The sequence below is a fragment of the Thunnus albacares genome, chromosome 24, assembly GCF_914725855.1.
Source record: "Thunnus albacares chromosome 24, fThuAlb1.1, whole genome shotgun sequence".
NCBI classification, from domain to species: Eukaryota; Metazoa; Chordata; class Actinopteri; order Scombriformes; family Scombridae; genus Thunnus; species Thunnus albacares.
Genome location: NC_058129.1, coordinates 7,491,683 through 7,519,363, shown reverse-complemented (window position 1 = coordinate 7,519,363; position 27,681 = coordinate 7,491,683). Strand labels below are relative to the sequence as shown.

At 41.0% G+C, this 27,681-nt stretch overlaps 1 long non-coding RNA gene across 2 annotated transcripts in view; it reads right to left on the bottom strand.

Annotated features, from left to right (window-relative positions):
- LOC122976305 overlaps positions 1-27,681 on the bottom strand; it is a 214,338-nt gene that overhangs the window by 105,601 nt on the left and 81,056 nt on the right. The window contains exon 6 of one of the 2 annotated variants that reach the window (XR_006400898.1): positions 18,521-19,496. The exons of the other annotated variant lie outside the window; for it this stretch is intronic. This is a non-coding gene — a long non-coding RNA (uncharacterized LOC122976305). Of the gene's footprint in view, positions 1-18,520; positions 19,497-27,681 lie in introns of those variants that run through there. 2 annotated transcript variants of the gene reach the window in all.

The following is a 27,681-nucleotide window of genomic DNA, read 5'->3' as shown; positions in this document are numbered from 1 at the left end:
TCTTCAAGGACCTCTCTGGATTTAGCTCAGTTTATCGGCTCAGAGGAGGTGGCGGGGCGAGCAGACCCACTTCAGCAGTATGAACACTATACAGTCATTTAAACATGTTGGGATGACTGAATTGTGGGTTTAGGTTATTTTTATATCCAAACACGGGTAACTAAAGTTGCATCTGCTTCCATCCTGCGCCTTTCACTTAGGAGTGCTTCAATTTAGTCAACCTGCCGTTAAGCCCTGATTGATTGCGAGCTGTAGGGGTGCATTTCCTTTAGCAGGTTCTTCTATGTCAACGGAGGGATTCTAAAGCTTGGTTAAACACAAGGTAACCATTGTGTTTTTCTTCCCACTTTATATCATGGTGTCTTCCAGCCTAATGGAACCCACTGTGCTGGGGAACATTGCTTTAGCACATTTTTTACTCCTCCAGGAACGATGCCTCAACATGATTCTGTCTTGTTGGTTTCAAGGCTTGGTTTCTGCTCTAATATAAACTGAATAAGCGTGGGCTGTGTTTAGACAAGTGTGCTTTTCTAAAATCATGTCCAATCAAGTGCATTTGTCTCAGCTGAAGTATAGTCAAATTCTACAGACATTTAAATGATGATCAAAAGGAAACAGAGGAACAGAGGAAAGTGTTTGTGATTGAGGTGTTTCTGGGAAATCAATGCCTTGACTAATATCGAACAAATTTACTTTTAAGTGAATTCATAACAAAATGTGTTTAAGGTATCTGGATGCTTTGAAAATAAGTTATATGCAATAATTTAGTTTACTCATTTAGAACTCACTCCTGTTCATTTTGATATAAAAGGGATTTTCTGAAAACATGAATAGTAACAACTTTACTCAAACTTTCCCAAATCAAGCAAGTCTAAATAGTCAAGATAAAAAAAAATGAAAAAGAGATGTCAAATTTGAAGTTGTTTACAAATATTACTCTATCTATACTAATGCATAGAATACATTTTAGAGATTCAAATGGACATTATCCATAGTAAGAAAAAGGTCAGTTTTGTTTATTTTGCTCATTAAAAAAAAAAAAAAATCTTGCAGATTGGATTTTTAAACATTAAAATGAATTTGGGCAGATGTGTCCATGTTCATTTTTGGATGTAACTTAGGAAAACAATCATGTTTTTTTTTTTTTTAAATCCAGTTTACACTGATTTTGATGTGTATTGTCACAGTGCAGATACAGGGCAGCAGGGAGGAGGACCCAAATGGTGACAGTGCCGTAGCAGATGGAATAAAATGGACTTGAAACTATGGTCAGTTAACAGGCTGTTGTTTTGTACCTTCAGACAACTGAATCCAGGAGGACAAGACAAGTAGGCAGGTTAGAGACAGGAAGAAGGTCTGAACACAGTTACAGATTGCAAGCAGTAACAGATGTTAGATATAATGAACAGAACTCAATGGCATTGACACAACACTGTCTATTCAGCCAGAACTGCAAAACTGTTTTTCATACATATGCTGGGGCTTAATGAGGCAACACAGGGCAGGTGTGGGCCAATGAGGGAGTGAGGAACAGGTGTGCAGGGAGGAGTGGGATCAGGTGACTAAAAAAAAAGGCCTAGGTGAAGGAGGAAAGTCAAATTTAGTCTGTGGTAGCTTACAATAGTGTTGATTTTGTGATTCAGTTTTACAAATTTCACCAATTTCATTTACACCACTGCTAGATCAGACTGAGATGAGAGGATATGATATGGTAGGTAGTGCTGTTGATGACAATACAAAGCAATAAATCTGTCAGCAGGACAGGAAAACACATACAGTTATTCCAGGTAAATAATGTGTCATTTAAGGCATCTTGCTGAGCAGTTTTGCTGAAAATATCGTTTATTTTGCCTCAGTCACGGGGTAGCATATAGACCCCAGAGTAGGGATGGGTACTGAGAACTGGTACTAAACTGGTACCGGTTCCTGACTGGTCAGTACTGAAATATTGATAAGCTCCTGGACAAACAGAACTGCTATTGGTATTTATGTAACGGTAATTCATTCTAACATAGCTGGTGTAGTTGGCAGTAATGCACCTTAATGCTGGTCGCCAGCTACCATAAAACCAAAAGAAGAAGAAAGCGCTGCACAGTGTCGGCAAAATATGTTGCCGACACTAGATCACCATATCACCCGCTAAAGTGTTAGCACGTATTAGCTTGGAGGTCTAATTCGGCTTGTTTATATTACGTGAACGCCGCTTTTTTCCCCCTGTCAACCAATGCATTAGTTGAAGAGTAGGGGGATTTCTGTTGTTTGTGATGAATAACTGTTGAATCTTTTCATGTAATATCTTTATTTTTTTGTACCAAATTATGGAGAATAGTATCAATAAGAGTATCGGTATTGATAGGCAGTATTGGTATCAATATCAGTACCAATAAAATCCTAATGATACCCATCCTTAGCCAAGAGATACACAACCCACACATACTACAGATACAGAATACAGGATCCAGATGTTAATGATGTCGAAGATTCATTTGCCAGCATTAATTTTGACAGAAAAAAGGCAAACTAATGGAAAGGAGCAGGAAGGAATGCCATGTTTGCTTTCACATCAGCTCTCATTTTCATTTCCTCTCCTCCCTTTTATCATGTCACACCGGTGTCCTGCTGTTTGTTCACGCTTTGAGGCAAAAAAAACAAAGAGAATCCGACAAACAGAGCGAGTGGAGAGCAGCACATGGTGGAGATTTACCTCCGGTTGTCTCTTATTTTCTCAAAGGCGCTCAGCTGACATACACATATGTTGACACACACAGACGCATATTGAGACTCGTCTCACGGGCTTATTAACACAGGCGACATCTCAGGGATTTCAAAAGTGTTTGTTGATGGGGTGACCATATTTTCAAACCCCTCAAACCGGGACCCTTAATTGTACCGCACGCTCATGCACGTGCACATGTACGCGTTTATGCACACACAATAGGTGTTTTCATCAGGATGGGGGACAATTACTTAGCACACCTACTGGGTGCACCTTTTAACACCATGGACAGTGCCGAAAAATGATGTTTTGCCTCCCAAAATCCACTAAGGTATTAGTCTGTGTGCACAAGCTCAGGCTGCCGGCTAAATGACCGACTGTGTCACATTCTCTGCCAGCTTTTTTTTTTTTTATTATTACAAGGTACACATCTCTTTGTGGCCTATAAATAACTTTATAGGCTATAACATAAGAATAACTTAAATCTTCACAACGCTATGCCACAAGCTGGTCGCGAGTTTACGAAGATTAAAACAACAGAACGTTAAATCACAATTGCATCTCATTAATAACAAAAACCTAGAAAGAGCCTTTACAGAAAGTTACATTTAAGAAGATTGCCGGGTACTTTACTCTTTTTCAGTCTGTCTTCTTACTTAGTTTCTTTTCTGGAGCTCTCAGAGAAACCACTACTTATGTTCGGCCTAATATGATCTTTTATATCAACATTTCAATTGCACACGACCGAAAATGTACTCTCGCAGTGTGTGCAGAACGCAGCATTTTCATTGCGGAGTACTTTACCAGGCCTCCTGGAGCTCTTTAGAAAAGGCCGATTTTCTCTTTGGCATGACAACTAACCGTTTGCATGCTGACAGGTTCCCTCAGAAAGAACCGCATACGTCGCAGTCTAGTAACAGCCTTGACAATGACACATTGATCCACTGATGCATATACAAACAAATCAGTGTTGAATTCAGATGTGTGGTGCATTGTGTATGGTTTTATATTGGATTAGGTAATAATGAGCGGGACAGAACATGATAAACGTCTATGTAAGCGCTGACAACAAGTATAATATTGTAATTATTCTTTGAATTGTGGTGAAAAACAGGACAATTTTGTAGTGAATGTTGAAAACTGGGACATTTTAGTGTTTTACAGATATTTGTCAGGACACCCAGCTTGAGACAGGGCCAATCCTGGACAAAGAGGACATCTGTTTACCGTATTTATTGCTCCTTCCAAACACACACCTAACAGACACGAAGGGGCGCATACTCACACTACTCCCACACTAATATTCATAAACAGAGCCTCACTTAGATCTCTTTTGGAAAGTGGTGTGTACTTTTAAGTCGTCATGCGAGTTGAAACCGCCTGTGCTTCACGCTCATTTGCCATTTCTCATTTGTGCAAACCTTGAGACCAGCCTATCTGAATAATACAGTTGCTCCATTAAACTGCAAAACTAACACAGTGAGCATATTTGCTGGATTAAGTGCATTCTCTTGCTTCATAGGTATTTTACAATGTACTTTCTTCTCGCTGAAATGAATTTGAATTTGGCACCTCAGAGTCACATAGGAATACGGGGCTGAAAGGAGTGAAAAGATGATAGCGAGGCAGCTGACGTCTTCTTGGCTGTTTAAAATGTAACATGAATTCTCATTAGGGTTGGAAGGGGCTGTTGCAGATGGAGTAATCCTTGGCAGGCACGGCAGCAAGCGCGCTAATATTTCCAAAAGCATTAATCCGTCAAGCACATTTGGGTATGTGTAAAAATGTGTGTATGGATGTGTGTGTGTGTGTGTGTGTGTGTGTGCGGGGGTCTGACTGGTGGTTGAGAAGTAGGACGCCCGCAGAGGGAAGGCGACCCACAAACACGCCCGGCGTAGAAGTGACAGAGACATACACGAGCACACGCACGCGCGCAAGACAGGGGCTGAATCATCTGAAAAAGTGGCGTCGAGCTGAGCGCGATTTGTTAATGCAAATTTAGGCCCAATCACACCCACGCTGACTTTGTTTAGGAGAGGAGGGGAGACACGGTGAGAAAGGTTAGAGGAGAAGAGGAAATCAGAGCGGTGTTGAAAAGAGGGAGAAGGCTGGGAGATAAATAGCGTGGCAGAGGAAGAGGGAGAGATCTTATTTGCAGTTAGAAAACAGAATTACCTTACCATAGGGAGCAAGAGAGGATAGACAGAGGAGGGGAAGGGAATGAGTAATTTTGATGTCTAGGATTTTAGTAATCATAAACTTTATATCCTACTCAAAACAGCAGGATTACACCGAGAAGAAAATACCCTCAAGCAGATACTACACAGTAAAAAGAAAAGAGTTTTGCACTCATGCTTGACTAAACAAAAACCAATTCACTCTCATTAGAATTAAAAGTTTAAAAAACACAAAGGAGTCCTCTGTAAGCTTCTCTGCAGGATATATCTAATAAACTCGTCTCCTTTTTTTCTTGTATTTGCATGCAGTTTCTTGTGATGAAAATATCTTTACATTTCTGCTCCTGGTGCATTTCTGACCTTTTGAAAATATACAGCCAGCTCTTAGCATATGGCACCAACCCAGGTACTGAACTCTGTGGCCTAGGGGAAATGCTAATCAGCCAGTTGGGACTGGTGAAAATCCACTATACAGTAGCTTTGCCTGAGCTACTGTAGCCCCTAGCTAGCAGATAAGTCTACATTAGACATTTAATATGATTCAAAACACTGATAAAGTGCTCCCTGTGCCTGGTGCTGCTCTCTGGGCCAAAAACTCATGGAAATATACCAACAGGATGTAGTCTGCAGGACATAAAGGTGACCGCTGCCTGTATCTGATGGGAAACGGCACACATATTACGGCTATGTGAAAAATCCTACATCCATACATTTAAACATTTTTGTGGGTCTAAATCAGGGCCGAAAAATCACCTTGAAGCAAGGCGTATGTTTCCAGGAGCAGTAAAAGCAGTTTTTTATGGGTTAAATCAAAAGATGAATTGATATCTGAACAAAGAATGTCTCCAGTAAAGCTGTGGGACGTAAAACCAAAACACTGAGCTGAAAGACGCTAAAATGCTCAGAGCTTTTACAATCAAAAGCTTAATAATCACAGTATGCGCAGCTTTTAGCTACTTGCTTGTATTACACAGATTTAAAAGCTTCTTCTAGAAAAAGAGAAGAATTAGTACAAAAAAGATTACATGGAACATTTTTTATTTAATCAAAGCTGAGTGTATATTCGCTGCCGGCAAGCTTTAATTTTAATTTCTGACTACTGCTCTTCAAATGTAGCATCATGTCCCCGACAGAAGAAACATTTTTTCCTTTTCTAGCTTTGCAGGTCACCTTAGAGGCAAAACAGTGATGTATACACAAGCCATTCAAGGACAGTAATTACCAGCTCCCCACTCTCTCTGCATGCCCATTAGGTCTAAAAGCTATTGATTGATAAGATGTAGCTCAATAATGATCTGAAATTGCAAAGTTTTGATTTACAACCACAGGAATACGGCTCACCTGCCGCCGCTCCGCCGCCCCCGCATGCATCTGCGTGGGAAGTTGAGTGCACAGAATATTAGAGTATCAGACTTGGATGAAAATGTGTTTGAGTAAGGTCTTGTATACCCCGCCATGCAATTTGCCTTTCCAGACACTTAAGCAGCATCAAAACCCGACATGTCAGCGGCAGGATAAAGATGAAAAACACATTCTCCGTGTTCACCCATGCATTCACAACACACTCCACTACTGTTTCCCTACACTCTAAAATCTACTGTGCATTGTAATTGCAATTGGGAGACGACTTGAGTATCGACACGGGAGCACAAGGCTTTGCTTTGTGGTGTTTAACACAAACAAAAAAAAAAAAAAAAAAAAAAAAGGGGCCTGCCATCTCTGTCTCTTGTCCTCCTATCCCCCCCAACTCCCCTCACGCTCTCCCCCTCCACTTTTTCTTGTCCTCAAAATCATCCGCGGTTCCTCTTTTAACCTTCTATCTCCTTTTACTATTGTTCTCCATCGCTGTATTTCCTCCCACCTCCCTCTCTCTCTCTCTCTCTCGGTACAGAGTCGTCTATAGAATCTTAAAAGCCTTGAACACTGTGATGTCCCTGCAGAGCCCGCTGTCCTGAGAGTGGAAGCTGAGCTGAATGCTAAACGGGCAGCAGCGGCACAGTCGCTGACGCCTACCACCGCGGGTCCTGTTCGACGCTCAACCTGTGCCCGTGCCAGGCGGGCGTGAAAGTGAAATAACGAAATCGGGCGCGTGTGTCAAACACGGACACCGAGAGAAATGAGAGTGAGTGGATGAGGGCATGTGTGCCAGTGGGTGGGGAGCTAAATAGGGTTACAGAGGGGCTGGCAAATGAGGCATTGCCCTGGTCTCTCCTATAAGCCATGTTAATGATGATAAGTGAAGGGTGCTGGGACTCCAACTGAGCTGTATCTATAAAGAGAAACAGCTGAAAAAGTGTGTTTTGATCCTCACTTCCCCTTTACTGCAAATCCTCATGCATGGCTGGATGTCTGGATTAAACATGAATGCATTTAACAAACCACAATGACTTCTTTTAAAAGTAGAATTAGTCCACATTTAACTCAGACAAGCTTTAAGTCTAGCAATAGGCAGTGACACTGCATTGCTCACTGACTCGTGTGTGTGTATGTGTGAGTGTGTGTGCTGTAACTGCAGTCAAAATATTAGTCCATTAAATCAATGGTGGATTTGTCATCTTCTCCCTGTCAGTGTGCTAACGTGCAGCTACTTTGCCAGGCAAAAAAATAAAAATAAATCAAAGATCTTTAATGAAATGAAAATTTAATTTACAGAACTATTATTTTTGTCTTGCTTTAATTTATTTTACCACCTGGCACTGAAAATTAAATAACTTTACTTTCAACCTGTGCCATGTCTGATTTATCATGACTGACATTAAACCATAAAATTAAATATGTTCAAAAAAACTATTCTTGTTTCAGAACTGGTGTCATAATTATCCATTTATCTCCAGTGTTTGGATAATGACATATTTTCAGCATGAAACTCATATAAAGAACACTATGTTTCTGTATATATGTGATAATTCATCATGGCCTTGGTCTGTTTTGCTATTTGACAAATATGTGCTCTTTGTTCAAGAAAAACATAGTTTAGTTTTTTGTTTGTTTGTTTTTTTGTTTTTCTCAATAGATGACTTCACAGACAAGCGTGAAATCCAGGCTTTAGATTCACACTATGGGGCATTCAAGGTACCCTGTGGAGTTTTGGACCACTAGAAGCGATATGGAGGAATGTGTTTACCACTGGTGCCTGTTTTGTTTCTATAGTGCATTGTCATGGGGACACAAATGCACACGCACGATGGATGGATCTAAACAATGCGTGATTTTAAAATCGGCTTAGCAAATGTTGTATAAGGAAGAAAATGCATCAATGTGTTCGAGGGGACTCATAAGATAAAGCCCCAAAAGATACTGGTTTCCATGTTTTGTTTCCAGCATGGTTCATTTCCAAGTATATATGAACCAAGCATTTAAGATTTGTATTCTCTCTAAGAGAGGTACTATGGAGAGGCAGATTAACAGAAAAAAACAACAACAACAACAAAAAAAGTCAAAATAGACTCACTTTTAGTCTCTGGTATGGACACCCTGGATCCTACACTTCCCATAATACTAATGATAAACTTTATTTGTATAGTACCTTTCATATATGAAATGCATCTCAAGGTACTTTATATAGATTTTAAAAAATGCATATATATATATTTCACTGAGATTCAACAAAAAAAGGAATTCACTGAAGTTGCATGCTGGATATTTATGGGCAAGCTGTTCTGCTCTATAATAAAAGAAGGCTGCCTGTACTTCTGTTGTCTTGACTGTTGGTACATCTAGTGCTGTAGTGTTCATTGACCTAAGACAGCGCCTGGGTGTATAGAGAGAGGGACAGTCGGGTAAGTATGGTGGTGCTCAACCATTCAGGGACTTGTAAACTAGAAAAAAAAAAACCCTACTCAAAAGCATCTTTCTTTAGACCCTTCTCGCCCGGTAAAAGCCTGCATCTTTCAAATTCCATGTCGCTGGTTTGTGACACAAGATTTCTGTTAAAAATATGACATTTCTAAGGACTTTCTCAGACTTTAAAAAGCTCCTCCAGAATCACAGAAGGCATTATACAGCTGTTTTTACAGCTTGTGTGCTGCACCAAGTGACTAGTAAATTGGCTTTGACATGTAAAATCAGTGGAGCACCCCTATAAGTCTTTATTAGGTCAGAGTCAGCTAACGGCTGGGAAAAGATAGTCACATACAGTGTGTAAGACGTTCTTAAAAGATGACTAAATATGAATGGGGGGTGGGGGGGGGGTTGCTAAAAATGCATAGCCTGGGACGTGGGGATAGAAAAATGGTAGCAGAGAGCTTTTAAAGCAGCAGAGGTTGGTGACAAATACACCACCCATATGTGAACAAACACAAACCTCACACAAGAAGATGCTTTTACACCTGGGTGCACACACACACACACACACACCGACTCCTGCCTGCCCGCATGCACGCGTCCGTACGCACACTATATCGCACGCACGTTCACACCTAAATGAACAGCTGCTGTGTTAAGCATTATCTAAATACAATCAGGATGCACTCACCAACAGCACAATTTGCATCTCTCTCACTCTGTCTCGGCATTTCGCCATGGCTCGTCAGCAGTTTAGTAAAAGGGCTTTTCACGCACAAACACAAAAAAAGCACCCAACAGGCGTCTCAGGTGGGTAGCAAAGCTGTAATCCTCTTTCCATCTAAGCACCTTTTTACTGTAGGTAGAGGAGAGAGAGATGAGAGCCAGAATTTGTCATCCCTTTCCTTCCCTTTAGCAGCAGAGGAGTATTTGCATAGCACATACACAAGGAGCGAGGATTGATTTAATTGGCTATCTTGTCTTCTTCACCAAGATATGATGCTGCAGGAAAAAAAAAGAAACAGGGTTATATGGTGTATTTGAGAGGGAAATAAAGATTTCCAGCTTTTTTTTTTTGATAAATATGTGTGTCTGCCTGTCTGTCTGTGTGTTCGAGCTTACGTGCCCGACTGCGTGTGCGAGTGTATTCACGTGTGTGGGAAATACGTGTGCGTCTCTGACAGGAACGAAAAAAGGGTTTTCAGGAGTGAAGCGGCAAGGCCGAGACAGGAACACACACTCTTTAGTTGAGAACACAGGCCTCATTTAGGTTAGCACAGGATTAGCCACGCCGAGCTGCACAAGCACAGGAATTAAAATGCAAATGAGGACAAGGATTGCACAAGAGGAGTGCAACAAGACGAGGATAAAATAGCATGGGTAAGGATGGATACAATGTGTGCTGTACTGGTATTATTTATATTGTTGCTGTTTTTAATTGCCAATGTTGTGGAGATGTCACACTAGCTGAAGCAGATCCACATATTAATAAGACTTATGATATCATGCATTACAATGTATTTTTCTTAATTGGAATATACTGGCAATTAAAGTGTCTGTTGTGAACAAAGAGTGCAGAAGAAACAAGCGCATACAGCAGACTGCTTTTACACTGTCACTGCTACTGATTAAAGTTTTACTAAGTTGCAGCCATGACAACTTTGTAGGTCGACATGCTTGTTAGAAAACTTTATCCTTCCTTATTTATATTCTGAAGCAAGTGAAACAGTATTAATATAATATTGTCAAACTTTCTCACTTGTGTTGAAAAAAGGGGAACACCAATTTTAAGAATCAAAGTCAGGTTGCTTGTCATTGGAAGTACTAATACTATGGCAATAGCTATATATTGTCCTCTGTGGCTGTGATGTCATCATAAATATCTCAGTTTGGGCTTGGAGAGTACACATTTTGAAAAGAGAGCTTGTATTATAAACTGGTTTGAAAACTGTGTCTACTGAAAGACTCTATCAAGTTGCATTATGGGAAGTGTAGGATCCAGCAATTTTGAAGCTTGACTGATAGGCAAGTACAACGGCTTGAGGCTGAAGCTAATGCAGATCTCCCTTAAAGTGCAATGCCACTGACGACAACCACTTTCCTGATGTTTGCAATCTCTTTCTCCTTTAAAAAACTGTTCTCTGCTATGAACTTCAATAAGTCAAAACACAGATCTAGACTGACTGATGCCCATCTCCAGACTGTTCACTACCAGCTCTGTAAAAGCAAATGTGACTCATCTGGCTCAGCAGAAGCACTGCCACGTGTCTTACAATAGATACAAAGATACCATATATAGTCACAAGTTATTGCTGAAAAATTCGATTGGTGTTTTTTTCGGCTGTGTTCAAGCAAGGTTGGACTGGTGTCTGTTGATGACGAGCAGCAGCGGATGCTCCTGGGCGGCAAACTTCAGGAGGTGCCTGACAAACCACTTCCTTAACAGCTATCACTATCCTGGTTCCCCGCCAGTGACTTCCCACAGAGGGCATCGGGGACCCCTGGATATCCCCCCTTATAGATGATCATCCTCCCCACATGCACTGGAGCAGGCCAGGACAGTGATGTGGTCTCCGGTTCCCTCGGCATGCCTGTATACATGCCTGTATACATGTCTGGTCCCCAGGAGCACGATGACCTTTCTTCTCACAGAGTCCAACTGAAACCCTGTCTAGTCGCAGTCTTCTTCTGCAGCTGGGACGGAAGCCCCCAGGCAGGGTGAGTGGCTGGCGGGCTTGTGTTTTCGGCCTGTTGCTGCTCTCTGTCTCTTCCGGCCAGAAGAGACAGCAAGGCCTCCCATCTCACAGCACCGTCCTCCGCCTGAAGCCCTGTCTCGTTGCAGTTGTAGACAGGGCTTCTCCTTTCAACCCATACTCCTCCAGGGTGGCAGTGAGGAGCCAGAAGTGCTCATTGATGAGCCCCGTCTTGGCACAGGATGCCCTCCCACGGTTGGTGATGTCTGGGGTCTGGGCAGTGAGGCAATGATCTGTTCACGTAAGTTTATCCACCACATCTGGCCAAGAGCAGCCTTGTGTTTGTCTGCGTGCAGCCAGGACCTGAGGCTTTATCAGTGGAAACCCATCACTGGCAGAATACAAACAGCACTGCACCAAAAATTTTCATCTTCAGGGGCGAGAAGTGGCCTCTGACCATGGACACAGCCAAAAGCCACACTTCCACTCTCTCAGTAAGTCAGGCTGAACTTTGGTACCCCAAACTGTTTGGCAGCCTGCCTGAAAGTGAGCCTGGCTGCTTCCACCTGCTCCCGTGGCCTGTTTCATGGCCTCCAGGGTCCACTTCCTCGTCTTCCTCTCCCTCTTCCTTATTTGATGTTTGGCATCAGTAAATTTATATATTTCTTTCTTCAGTCATTTTTTACTTCAACATCTTGATGCTCCTGTAAAAAGAAAAAAACAAAACAAAACAAAACAAAAAAACCTCTCTCTCTCTCTCTCTCTCTCTCTCTCTCTCTCTCTCTCTCTCTCTCTCTCTCTCTCTCTCTCTCTCTCTCTCTCTCTCTCTCTCTCTCTCTCTCACACACACACACACACACACATCTTGTCTAACTTTCGTACTTTCTCTTCCTGTGATCGTCACTGTTCTTGTCTCCTTTCTACGTCTTCCTTTTGCTTCTTGTCTCCTTTCTCTTCTGTTGCCTTTCCCTCCGTCTACTCTGTCTTCTTTTGCTTTTCTGGCTCATATATATATATATATATATATATATATATATATATCAGTGGCAGCTGGTGACTCAAAAAATTGGGGAGGACAGGAGGAAAATCGACATGGAATCTTACAACAAACAGCACCATACTATATCATCACTTTCAAAAACAAAAACCCCTGAGTGGTGAAAAGGCTGCTTCTTTAAAGACATTTAGCATATACATATTGTTTCTAAACAAAGAAGTGCTCATTTTAGCCGTGCAGTGGCTCAGAATGTGTCATTTTACCAACAAAGTGAAATTCAAATTTATAGTATTGTTCTATTGTGATAACAGATTTATGTTCTCATCAAAAACAGACAACATATCACATGATTTACATGTGTTTACTATGTATTTTCTTATTATACAGGAATATATAAAGTACCACAAAGCTTATAATGTGATACAGGTTCGGATCAGTGCTGAATACTAGAAAGACTGAACACTAAAAATATTCACAGATCTAAAAGTGAAGGTTCACATCAGAAAGTATTAATGCATGTATCAAATACATGACTTACACACTCTTATATATATCTTATTTGTATATGCACCACATACAAAATATAGTCTACAAAGTTGACATGCTAACACTTGTTATTCTAGTTACTTTCAGCTTATTATTCAATAGACGACTCAGCTTCAAAACAAACTGAAGAAATTGTCACAACAAGCAGCCAGACCTCCTGCACACTCATTCACTAATCACACAACATCAACAGGTGACTGAACAACCACTCAATTAAAAACTGGATCAATTCCAAATGAATGAGTGAGTCCAGACAGCTCAATGTAACTTCAACAAGAAAACTACCCACAACACATTATATCATCTCTGCTGCATTCTTGTTAAGGAGATAAACTCACACAACAGCCACAGAGACATTTAACCATCAGAGATGAAATTAGCAACCAAAGAGACAGAGAGAGAGAAGCTGTATCTGACTCACGTTATCTGACGTCTTCTTCTTTCTATCATGGAGATGAAGTATCCATGTCATAACGTCCATTTGTGACTGTTGGTCGTCTTGTTTGTTAGTTAACAGAACTTTGTGGCTGCTGGTTAACCAGTCTGATATCATTAGCAACAATGACAAACAAGCTAACTCTCCTGGTTGTTTCTCCGGTTGTTTCTCTCTCCAGCCTCCCTGGTGGCGCCCTGTCACTGCTGCGGCGCACAGTCCAAATATATTCTCCTGTTAGCTTAACAACAGTCCTTAACAGTCCTTCCATGGATGTATAGAGTCCTTCAGGTTGCTACAACAAGCTAACTGTTGCGTTAGCTAGCGCAAGCAGCTATCTACTGCTCGTTATCTACTGCTGCTACTCTGCCTTACAGTGGAGAGAATTGAAGATGAAACCTGGAAACTGTCATTGGGCCAACGTGATGTCAATATTGCATTCTGGTTGTTGATTGGTTAGAGAGGACGTCCTCCCTTGGAGCATCATTTTACGTGTCTTGGCCAATCATAGATTAGCATGAAAAAAATTAAGTACATTAAATTGATGTAAGAGATCCCGCCTTGCGGAGGACAGCAGGCACCCGTCCTCCTCTGCCCCCCACTCCCCCCCACTGCCCCCCACCACCACTTCACACACACTGCTCATTCTCCTCCTGCCCTGCAGGTGTTGCTGTTGAAGTATTTTAACCAGATTTCAATAATGGATATTTTCCAAAGAAGAGAGAAAAAATAATTTATAAATAATACTGAAATTTGGTAATGGTTTATTTCAATCAAATATTCCTTTTTTATATTTTGATCTCCCTCCTGCCTCTCAAAAAATAGAGGACGAGCAACCTCCTCTGCCTCTATGGACCAGCCTCCAACTAACACACCTTTTTAAAAGCTAATGTTAAATATATAATATATATATTGGGTTAATTTTTTTATGTCTACTGTCATGCAGAAAAATTGATTTTGAGATGCATTTGAGATGTAATACTTTGTTGAAGTCTTTCCCATGGCAACAATTTTCCCGTTCCCATGGTCCTTTGGCACTTTTCTGCCCCCCTCCAACTCAACTACAGATTATGTCACTCAGTATCCTATATTGTCATTGGTTAGACAAAGCAATGTAAAGCTAGCTACCAAATGACAGCAGGGTTTAGGTATAGGTTTAGGTAGGTATGTTTATCTTATGTAGATAATAACAGTGATAGATCTAAAATATTTAAGATGAACTTACCCTAAACAACTTAAACTTAGTTTCAGGCCTTTTAGAATGGGTGAGTATCATTGAGAAAATTGTTGTATTCTTATGTTGTCCTTTTACTCATTTACTAGATCAAAGAGGATTTGCGACGTATAACAACAATTTCCCTGGAAGAGATGTTCATGCTGCAGCGTGATGGGCACACACAACGTCTTCAGCAGCTGATGCATGCCAAAGGAGGAGCTGCTGGTACCGGGGTGCATCCTCTCCTGTATACTGTAGATGAGGTATATTTTTGTTTTACTTTTTTCACAAAAGTGAAAAAACTAATTTGCAGAATTCAATGGAGTATGGCACAGTCCACCTTTTTAAAAAGACACATATCGACAGAACTTTAAATTACCAACATGCTAGTAAAGTAGAATGGTGTAACTGCAATGAACGGTTCAGAATACCTACATTTTAGTCAAGGAAAACATATTGCATGGGTTGTTGACATTTATTTCCAATTTTCTGTTTACTTGTATATTGATTAATATTAATCTTTGATGGGGAACACTGACAAGTTAATGTTTGATATTGATGGTTTATTGGTTTGACCTACATTATATGCAAGAAGTGCATGAAAGATAGAGATGGGGGACACATTAATCATGATAATCTGAATGGTTCACTCCTAGAGTCAGGTTGTCTCTACTATGTCTTCATTCTATGATGACACATTTCTATCCTGAAGGGAGTGGTCTGTTCCAACATGACAATTTTACTGCAGCAGCAATTTTACTACATTACAAAGGGATGCTGGGGTCAAACATTCGGGTTTTGCTTTTAATTCGTCTTCCAGTCTGTGTGCTGTAAATCATTTTGTCTCATTTTGCAGGGAATCTGACCCGGTGGCAGGCATTTAGAATAACTATATAGAAACAGCCAATATTCTCACTGATGGGCTCATTTGCTTATGTAGGTCATATAGAAGCATCAGAGACATCATAAGACTGTTTCATAACCAGTTAAAAGTTCCTTGTATTCACTTTAATTAGTCCCGGTCGGGATGATATAATGTAACTAAACAAGCCGGTTGGAGGATAGCGTCTGGTTACCATGGAGATGACTGAAACCTTTTGCTGAAGCATAAAGCATAACGTGTTGAGCGACCTACCACAAATTAGCCTTTAATAGCATGACCATAAGACAGTGTTTGTGTTTGGAGAACGACCTCCTTTCTTTACTTTTTAAACATTTGGTTGATTAAAAAGAAATTGACATGATCAATATTGTCTCCTGTGTCTGACAATAATTTTTCAAGTACAGCTAACCATCCTTGAATAAGTAATGGTTAATTAGTCATATTGATTAATTAATAATAATTAAGTAGATGAACAATTGCCTACTAACAGTCAAGAGTTAAGAACTAATTACACTTAAGTAATTAGTTGTGTAATGTATTGAGAAAGGTTAGGTAAGACTTTACCTAATGTCTTTTAGTGTGTCACAGCTGTTAACTTTAGATACTCTTCACTCAAAACATTAGGTGAAATCTACCAAAACAAACTGAATGCAAATTGTTACTTCACATTAATTGAGTAGATTCTATAGGTTTTTCTTTACAGTGTACTAGATTAGGCGTTATTGAATAGGGCTCTCTATCAGGCTTGACATTGAGAAGGGTATGCAGCACTGAGGCAATTATAAGTTTTCTCTGCTTGCATCTGCCCTCCAGCTAAAAACACAGTGGCAAATTAATCATCTTAAAATGGCCAAAACTAAAGGTTAGCCATAATCCTCCACATCATTGTCCGTACGCGAGCATACACACACACACACACACACACACACACACACGCTCCTCCTATCCTCCTTGTCTCCTCTTGTGTACTCCGAGTGGACATAATGAAAGTTAATGAATAAATCCATAACTTATATTTTAAAAAATGGGACACCCTGCACAGGCAGGAAAGGACATTTCTCTGAATATGTGCATAGATTTCAATAGGGCAAGAACATCGCCTTAGGTAGGTGCAGAGGGGCAGTCCAAACAGAAGCCAAGCGAGAAGCAGTGAAAACAACTGAAAGGAGCAGAGGCAGTAATGAACACCACACTAAAAACAACTAACCACTCATTTTGGTTATGGCTGCAGCAATGGTTTCTCTAAAAGTTTGATTAATTGGGTTACAGCCATCACACAGGTTGTTTTCCTTCAACAAGATTTGATTGGTCACTAACACGAGTTCTCATGTGTCTCTAACACTGACATCTGGAAGTTTAGTAAACTCAGCCAAGGCCTTCAATAAGTTCAGTCAGCTAAATAGGCTTATCCTGCTTTACAAAAGTACAAAGTTAAAACAACCAAAGGGTGCATGGAACAATGGCTAAGCATCAGGGAAAAGACAACACTCAATGTATCAAAAAGAAAAAGTTATGACTCAATGGTAAAATAGGGCTCCCCTAAGGAAAAAAAGGTTGGGAACCACTGAGCTAGAGTTTCGTCAAACTGGTCATCATGGTTATTTTGAGCGGAAGTGAGCCCAAACTCAAGTGGTCGACTTTCTCTTGTTTTTTCATGCTATATTGACCCTGGCTGCAATGTTCAGACAGCAGTTTGCTCTTGTATTGCATTCAGGTGACGGACTCCAGAACACAATGCGTGAAATCGATCTCGCAAAGCTTGAGGTATGTGCGTACTTGGGTATACGTTTTGTGCCTTAGTTTGGCTTTATGTGAGGCTCATTTATCTTATTTTTGGTGGTGGTCCACTGAAGGTTATACCTGAAACACATCCCTTAGATGAGGTGAAATGGCCATTGCTTTGGAGCACAGAGCACTGTGTGCATTAGCCCTTGGTACTCAGGTGAGGCTTGGTGTTTTATTTCTGCCTAAACTGTTGGCTGATTGTGCTTTTACCCTTGGTTGATGCTTTGAATGACATACTGACTGTGTGAGAGTCCTCCAGTGTAAGTGCACTGTTAAGACTTGTATGTGTTCGTTGACAGAGGACCCCGGTGATAGGCGGGGCAGAAATGAGATGTTTGATGGGTGCAGAGTGTCGATTAGGCTTTACACAGAGTGCGGCATCAAGTTGCACCTACAACACCTGTGGGAGAATGTTGACCTATTACATCATGATTGGAGTGTCATCATGTCAGTGTCACGGCAGGTGTACAATCATCAAGTTTACCCCCCTAAGCCAGTAGAGCCCTGTTAGAAGATGACTATGAAAAAATGAAATTGCACATAGTGACTCTCATTCCATAAGCATCTAAGATGCTACCCTATGGGTCCACTGGTGAATGTAACGCGGCTGCCTTTTTTATTGGCCCAGCCCCCAGACCTGACTGAACTCATGACTCTAGATTGGATAAGTATATGCACAAATGTTTCAGTACATATAGAAGTAGAGATCAAGGAGGGGGCCATTCATTCACTTCCTTCATGGAATTCTGTTTAACTGTGCAGGTGCTTTGTGCCTATAACCATGTCTGTCCTTGCTGCATTAAAGCTGACAGCAAGTTGTGTGTCACCACTTAAAATCTATTATGTATAATACTAGATATGGCTAACATGATGGTAAACAGTCGCCTATAGCATGAACATCCCATTGGAGTTCTCTTTTTTGGCCATCTGATAAATGTGTCCAATAATTTATCTTTTAGCTTTGGTTTGATCTATAGACTCTTCAGAAAAAAATATCTTGTTTGTCTTTTCTTTCTTTCTTTTTTTTTTTCCTTTTGGCAGGCAGTGCACACTTGTCCTCTCTGCACTTGTTAGCTAGTTGATGAAAGCAGTGAGACTTAAACATACAGTCTGAAAGCAGCCTGAGAAAGCAGCTCAAAGTTGGATGTTGTTTCTCAGTAGGTTCGGCACTAAGAGCGTCACTTTGTCATTACATGCTTGATGTGAAATGAGAAATTGGGACATCAAAAATATGATTTAATGCAAGGTTAACCATTTTAAAGATAAAAATGTTACAAGTAGGCCTAGCGTTTCCCCCACAATTTTATTTGTTAGGCTGAAAATACACAGGTTTTTGAATACTGTTGACATGGAGCTGTAATCTAATCTTCTCTTAACATCAATTATTATCAAGTACTGAATGTGGGCAATACTGACTAATGCCTGTAGGTTTAATGCCAGAAACATACTGCATGTATCAAAAACCCCACAATCCATTTAAAACCTCTCACCGATGGATCCGTATCAATCATCCAACCATGTTTCCTGGACTTTTACATCATCTGGAGAGTTGAGAGTTCGTGCAAAGAGTTGGAATCCGACATCACAGATTTTGATCTGTATTCAATGCCACCCTGAGATCGAAGCATTCGCCGTCCCGGTGTAAGCAACGGAGATTTACGGCAGGTGTATTTGTTGGCCTGGCCTAATCCATAGGCTTTCTTCAGATAGACCGACAGTCAGACAGACTTTTCTCAAGGAGGCTTGCTTGTCATATTGCAGACACACAAACAGCCACTTGTGCGCACACACATTCACATTCTTTCCCCAGCAAGGGGTCACATACCCAATCAGGTACACACAAACATATACACACACATAGCAGTGTACTAGTTTGATATGGCACCCAGAGTGTGATGACAGTATCAGGTCCTTGTGTGATTGAGGTGACAGAGGCAGAGACAGGTTGGGGGTTGTCATCAGCTGTGAGTGACAGGAAGCTGAGGTGGGAAGGGTGGGGGGGGGGGGGGGGAGTGGTGGCTGAGTTCATAGCATGAAGTCTATACCTCTGTCTGTCTGTTTGTTTGTCTCACTCTCTTCCTCTCTGTCTCTCGAACCATCCATCTCTTTCTCATGCCTGCCAGTCTGTTTCAATCTTTCCGTCTTCTTTGTCCCGTCCGTCCATCTCTGTCTCTCTCTCAGTTTCAAATACATACATTTTTTTTTCTCTCCCTCTCTCCCCGGATGATGGGTGGATGAATTTTGCCCTTTCTTCCACATGTCAGACACTGCATCAAGAAAAACAATGGGAGACCCATAAATAGGGTTTAGAGAACATGCACCCAATTTACTTTGACAGTGGGGGAGGTGTGTTTGTGTGTGTGTATGTGTATGTATGCGTGTGCACGGGTGTAAGTCACTTTGACAGCTGCTGCAAATGAGGCAATATTGCAGGTATTGACTGACATCGTCCGCCCCAGGCCCCTGCACACTAGAAAAGAGTGGTCATCATAAATCACAAGTTGTATTAGCGATTGATGCTCCAGTTGGAAATGCAGAGACTTACAATCTTAATCTAACATTATTTTGTCAGTGATGTGTAACCCCTAAAATGTTTGATGAAGCTGAATAAAATGCTTGGGTCACGTTTTAATAAGAAACACTTACACAGAAGTGTTTGTAATTACATTTACTACTATAAATGTAGCAAATCCCTCAGGTGACATCCTTAATGAAACAATAATCACTTAGACCTGAACTAAAAAAAAAGGCCCTCTCATTTATGGATGTTCTCAAGGGGCCACAAACCAGCTATAAACCATACTTAATGCCTTATTCACTGACACTTGGGGATGTGCACAGGTGTCAAGTTCACACCTTTTTTGCCGCTGTGGGCATGAAGAATCAAATTTAGATCAGTTAGCGATGAGATATGTCAACACTCAATGGCTACATGCTGTCTCGGTGTGTCAGCGGCGTTCATTTTTCAACATAGAAAATCTACAAATCAGGCTTGTTATTTATTGAACAGTACGTAAATAATAAAAGAAAGCAAAAGCTGTATTAGCCTGAATTGGCTGCTGGAATATCAAGGAAATGTTCAGGGGTATGTTTGAAAATGTCAAAGTCAGGGAATATGATAAATTATCTGCAGAGGTTCTGAGGATTTGGGAATTTTACATCATGTATTAAATTGTGTGTTTTTAGTGGTCCTTCCTCATAGTAAGCTCTAAGTTCTTACTCTTTGGGATGAAAAATACTATGAAACCAGTAAGGGATACCATTTTACATATGGAAAGTCAAGAAAAAACGAAAAGAAAATTTTGCTTCAACTATCAATTTTGACACCTTAGTTGCTAATTTTCACATAACTCTCATAATCTCAGACTCAGAAATGACAATCTATGGACCGATGCACTGCTGACCTGCACAGAAACCCTTATAGTACATTCATGCCAGGCATGTCACAACAGTCCAGCTACTTTCAGGTATCCCAGCAGCACATACTATTCTTAGGCTTCGCTGTCATTTTTGTCCGCTTTGCCTCTTCTCTTGTTCGGAACAAAGACTGTGAGATGAGGGTCATCTTTACTGACAGCAAGGGCGGTCAGCCCCTCTGAGGTTGTCATACTCTGCCGCCTTTAACAGCGCGCCGCTTTGACTGATCTCTTTGCTCGGGTGTGCGTTCCCGTGCGCTGTATGTCTGCTTGTGTGTGAGATGGAGGTTGTTAAAATCCTGATCTCTTAACATCGCCCAGCTTCAACCTCAGCTGTGTATGTGTGCATTTGCAGGGGGAGGTGGCACTGTCACAGTCCTGCCCTTTTAACATCACTCTGCTTCGACTTCTTTTGTTTTGTGTGCCTGCAGTGTAAACGTCCCACATTAACAGATCTGAAATCCTCTGACAGAGAGGGCGCTGACCTTTGGATATAAATAATACTCTATATTTGACTCGTGAACGGAACGGACGCTCGGTTCTCCAAGCGACTGTTGGTGGCCGCGCTAATTGCTTTAGTGTGCTTGTCTCGTCAGCTGCCAAGTTGCACTCTGCTGAGCCACAAACTTGGCCTGCGCATGAGAGAGAGTTGGACAACAGGGCTCTAAAATATGCCAACATCCATTTGACTGCTTGGCAGTAATACAAAGCGGATGGAGAAGGGAGGGAGAGAATGAGAGAGAAAGAGAATGAGACAGAGAAAGGAAGAATGAGAAACGGTCAGTGACTGGAGAGGTAGCCGGGCAGAGGAAGATGCAGAATAGTGAAAAATAGCAGACACAGTGAATAGTGGGTAATATCCCCTTGTCTGTTTTAGCCTTATTTTGGATCCTGATAGCCCATGACCGAACAGGCGCTCCTCTGCTGTGTAGAAATTTACATAAAAATCAATACCTATTGACTCCCTATTAAATTTATTCCCCTTTCCCCTGAACTATTTTCCCTCTTCCCCCTCCCCTTTCTAATTCCTAATGATTGCCTTTCTGCTCAGTGGGGAATCTTCCGAAGCCTCGAAATTTCCTCCCTACTCGGTTTGCATCAACTCCACAGCAGCTCATGAAGCCGCCTGTCATCCAAATCAGGCAGGAGATGAGTGACAGCATATCAAATCCTGATCTTTTAACTGGTTCTGGTTGGAAGAAGAAGAGAAAAGCTGATGAAAAGGGAAATCTCCCCGAAGGCTGTCTGTGGAGTCAAGAATCTTGGCATGCTGGCAGAGGTTGATTTGTGTGTGTATTTTCTCAGAGGCTTGTATAATGGCTTTGACACTGAGCCTTCTCATTGTGACCATCAGTACTAAGCCTCCGTGTTAGGTCACCTACCATATTTCCTCTCTGGCAGTAGTATTAAAAGTGTCAGTCTGCGAGCGCCAAGCATGGAGCGTTGATGTCCTCCCAAACATTTCTGCTTGACAATAAACAAGCGTTGTGTTGCATCTATTCCAAAGTCTTGGAGCTTTATCAGTGAAGACGTACTGTAGATGCCATCTCTACAACAAGAAAGTTTATTTTTCATCTTTCTCTTCTGGGACGGATCAATATAATATGTGTTGTGAAAACAAGCTGGATGGCTTGAAGCAACAAAAAGAAAAGTATAGCTATAAATCATAAGACTGCACTGTAATCTTTTAAGACAGTCTGCAGTTGCTCCATGATGATCAATGATTGACTGTGCAGAATCATCGTTTCGTCTCCGGAACTGCTGAACATCTAAAAGATCTTTTGGTTGTGATGTTGCAGAAAAAGAATCTTTCTATCCATCCCAATTAATTGGCTATGGAGCTGTGCATTAGAGAAACTCTCAAATGCAGAGAAAATTGTGACTCTTTCAAACTATTTCTCTTTGGCAGGCATGGAACAAAACTGTCAGTCATGGTTACAAAAGATTAGATAAAGACTAGGCTGCTGGGTGCAACTATACATCTTTAAGACATAGGGAGCTTCAAGAAAAAAATATGGCAAGGGACAAAAGACAAAAAAAACCCCACCATATCAACAAATGCCTATGTTCACAAATTTGACAAGCTTATTCGCATCCCCATTTGATCGTCAGAGCCTTTCAGACGGCGCCAAAGTGATTCTGATTAAATGCATCTTTTAGGAATTGGATGGTGTGAATACTGCTGAGTGAACTGCTAGTCAGAAGCCAGGATCAACATGAGAGGGGGAATGTCAATTACTAAATCACACATTGTAAGAGGCCACTGTAGATGAGTGATTTGTTGGCTTGAGGCCTCGATCTCTCTATTAGAACGCTGGCTTTCCCCCCATTGTCCTGCATATTATATATTCTCTATCCTCTGTCATTATTGTCGCTGGTCAGATTTTTCCTTTTGTGAAGCAAAATTACCATATTCCTGTGATACTTGTGGCAGCTGAAGGTTTGCAGATGACACCGAAATGATGCACCGATTTGCAGACTGTAATGAGTCAGCCTGCAGGAGATTTGAGACAACATGAGGCGCAGTGCAGACAACAATCTGTCTCTCCTGAGAGAAAAGAGCTGAATGTCAGTGCAACCCAACTCACAGGGTACTGAGATATATTTAGGACCACTATCTAAGTCCGTAGGAGGGGTTGAAAGAGGCACAATAGAGAAGACACAATAAGCAACTGGAGCCAGAGGGTACTTTCAACTTAAATTATATTAAAGACTTCTGTAGAAAAGAAAGCAAAACAAAAAAGTTTCCTCTCTTAACTGACATTTTAGTGTTAATTAACTGGTGGATAGTGTAAGTAATGCATTCAGTGCAACAATAAACTGTTTTGACAGTGCTTCACAGTTTGAACACATAACATAAATCCCACGAAAATGGTTACTTAACACATTTTACTTGCAAAGGAAGAAAATGTCTGGGAAGTGTAACAGAGTTCAGGATATATTTGGTCCATTCATTTAAGTTCAACTTTGTTCCTTTGTTGTGGTCAGTTCAGCGAGCTTCAGTCAGATAGGGTTGTGTTGATCCAGTTTCAGTTCCAAATTGCTCTTAGGTTTGTCAAACAAATCAAGTAATAAGATGAGGGGCTTTAACAGTCCCGCCACACTGGTGTACTCAAGTGATGGGAGTGAAGGAATGGATGGTCTCCCCTTTGGGGCAAAAGGTGATCTCAGTCCAACTCCTCGAGGTAAGGAGGTGATCGGGTTCAATGGTGGCTTGCTATATCCTTTGTCATTCATCTGCTTGTGTTATTTCCTCTACTCTGTATTGTTGAACTTCTACCTGGAGGGGGTGGGACTTATTTCCCTTCTCCAATCAGAAGCCTGCATTGCCTGATATAACCAATAAGAACAAAGTCTGAGTAAGATGACACTGATTCTGACTGACTGACATCTTATAGAGTCCAATTCTCTACTGGGTTACATCAACAACTTCAAGTTCCTCAAAAACTTCACTATCAAGGATCATCATTGGGAAAAAAACATGAACCTATAAAGGCCGAATGAGTCATCCCCATCCCCACATAGGAGCAGATACATTATAGAGAGGAAACATTCAGTTTCTAACTTTTGTTATGCTACAGCCTTGTGTGGGTATTTCATGGCTTCTGGTTCCACTTCATTGCAATAGATAGCAGCAGTAACGTAGTGGGCCATGCTTACTAATTCCCACCTATACCAAAGATTTACAAGAAGCAGTGTGGGAGGAGGGCTTAAAGCAACAACAGCAATTTAACCCGCCTAAACCACAAAGCGTTTAGTCCCTTGCTGTCTAGAAAACAGCTGTGCAGATTTTACCCTGAAGCCATAAGCATGCTAAAGAAATACACCCAAGTGAACCTTACGAAACCTTTAGCAACTACAGCCTCCACGAACATACAAACTACAGCCCACCCGTATTTGTAAAGAAGTGGACTTTGTAACGCAAACTGACCCGCTCTCCTACATGAAAGTATTATGTGCTACTGTACATGCTCACCCCCCCCATCTCGATCTCCACACCACATTACACACACTACGTTCTGCTGCGTTATTTCCTGCACTGACACTGAACACTGGCTTTGGATGTAAACCATAAGTTGCAGAACAGTACAATATGGATGTAATTCCACAGTCATACTGAGCTGCTTCAACAGTCATAACACTACACGTAATTGTGTAGTACCTCAAATTGTAATTCCAGCTGTCTGAATTCAGTGCTTAACTGTTTGATTTTCTTTTATTTACTTACTTCAAATTAAGTATTAAATGGAATGTACTGTCTATTTTTGATGTGCACTTGCGTGGAATGACAAAGATGTAGAATCTAATTGCATTTAAGTACAGCTGATTAAGTTAAGCGATTGCCTGTAGATGGTGCACATTAGCACATTTGCTGCAGCTGTCGGTAGGAACTACATACAGGGCTGACAGTGCTGGTGCTGGATGACACAGGCCAGGCCTGGTTTCAGGTGCACTAATGCTTTAGTGACGCTGTGTGTGGTCTTCCTTTTCTCCACAGTAACCTCTTACATGAACCATCTCCAACAGGAAGTCTCAAGTTTGGATAAAGTTGATTATCATGCAAACAAGCACACGAGGAAAAAGTCTATTTAATAATTTCTTGAGAAAAGTGAAAAACATTCAATGAAATAAGGCTTCAGGATTCAAAGCCTAGCAGACACGACAGGGACACATATTACAGATGGCAATTTTTCTTTTTAACAAAGGTTATGGGTGGTTGGTAAATAGTTTTTATTCTCTTCTCATATTTCAATTAAACCGGTGATGATGAGATTTTGTTAGGCGTTTCTTTTAGATTTGTACTGCTCAGTTATAGAATGGCAGGAGCGGTGTGAAAATGAAGAGCAGACAGTAATGAGTTAGATTCACCTATGACATAATGAGTCCGCAACCCCACCGTTGTTCCTTGTGAATCACTGCTGTTCAGCCCTCCGCCATGGATGAGTACGCCGGTTTTCCCTTCCAAACAAACTGCACAAGGGCTGATTCAACTAATTGGTTCTCTCCTCTCTGGTTGAAAGTGTTAATCAGTGAAATCGGCTGCTGTACAGTTCGGTTGGAAGGGAAACCCTCATAGTCTTCTTTGGCAGTGGATGCACATTGGTTTTAGACAACAACATGGGACTCTGTTGGGCACAAGAACCAATGTGTCTGTGTGTGGCAGCCTTCTTTGTAAATCCACAGTGAATCACTAGATGGGGTGGGACCAAAACTGAAATATGCTTTAAAGTTTCAACCCAAAGAGAGCTCTTTTTTGAGATTTTAGTTTAGATTTTAGATTATTAATGGCATTTTATGGGAAAAGCTTATACAAATATCATGGGACATTATATTGTATCCCTCAGTATGCATATATTGTATATGTCACAATTACAGAATAAACCAGCAGCAGCAGTTTTCTACCCTATGTGATTCAGTGTGGATTTCCCCTTTAACACAGATGCTGCAGCCATAATAATGTCATATGACCCAATCCATCATAAATGTGTGACATTTCAGCACTTTATAATGGTTAACAAGGCCTGATATTCATCATGCTCGGGTCTGAGTTAATGACTTGCCAATATGGCAAGATAGGAATCAGCTGAAATGTTGGCTTAGTTTGTGGAATTCTATAAAAAACTGGACCATCAGAGATTGTTAGTTTATTGAGCTTTTTTTTTTTTTTTTTTTTTTTCAAGGCTTGGCCATGCAGTTCGCCGCCCACCCACACATACACACCCACACACAAGATTCTCTTCCCACTGCAGAATCTGCTTCGACAAGATAAGTGCGGACTTGTAATTGTGCGAGGGCCCTCATCTCTCCTCACTGGCTGATAATGGTGCTGTGAAAGCCTTGTGCTCATTAAGCTAGCCTTTGTTGTTTTTATTGCACAGCGCGGTTGATTATTTTTTCAAGAGAATTCAGAAGGTTTAATGCTCTCCCCTGTTCTGTAAACAGAGCTGCCGCTGTGGTGAGCAAACTGCTGCAAAATAAACCAATAAATAAACAGATGATTAAAAAAAAAAAATCCCAGTCCTTAAAAATCTGAGAATTATATATGGTGTTCTGTAAAACACCTTCCATATTTGCAAGTAGTTGCTTGGTATAAAGCACTTGTGATGCAGTCCTGGTACTGACAGAGGAACCTTCAGACTGGTTCTAACCTGAAAGTCTGAAACCAAGCTTTTTGTTACATTGTATACATTTGATCCAGTTAGTTTTGGTTTCACATTGCAATTATACGAACGCACTAAAGAACATTACATTTTTCCGTGCAGTAGCATAAAGAAAATGCCTCCAGTTCAACACTGTAGCACCCAAGGCTACTCTTGCAATTTCAACACTTCCTGTTCTGCATCTTTCAAATGAAAAGCTTTTCAGTCGACATAATGCATTATTTTGTTTGTGAAACATTTTCAGGAACATGTTGTGGAAAATGTAGTGACTTGCCATCTTGTGACACTTACTATGCTGCTACAATGACTTAAATAGAACAGAGTGTTGAAAATGGCATGGCATAACACGAACAGAAACAGACAATTAAATCATCAATCGCAATTATTTGTATGACAGTTAATCATCAACTACAATTACATGATCATGACAGTCTTGCTGACAGCTGCAGGCCTGCCGTGTGCCAACATAGAGGCAAATAGTTATTTAGTTATTTAATAGTTAATTCATTGCAGATTAAATAAATAACTAAATACATTTGCATGATTATTTTACATAGCCTTCTTGGATGCATTTTATTTAGATCCATGTTTTTTAATTATTCAATAGGGCCCAATAATTTGTGAATATTATGGTATTTGTTTTTTTTCCCTAATCTTTTACAGCAACATCTGGGCCCAACCACAGTGCCGTGCTTGGTGGCAGCATGTATGTGACAACTGTCAACATTGGCTGGCCTGGGAGGGTTCATGTTGCCAGCGTATTGTCAAATTCGTCCCTTTACAAACAAGGGCAGAATGGAACACCCTTGCTGGGATGGCAAGAAACCATTAAGGATGTTGATGTACCTCTTGTGATACTAGAAGATGCCGTGTAT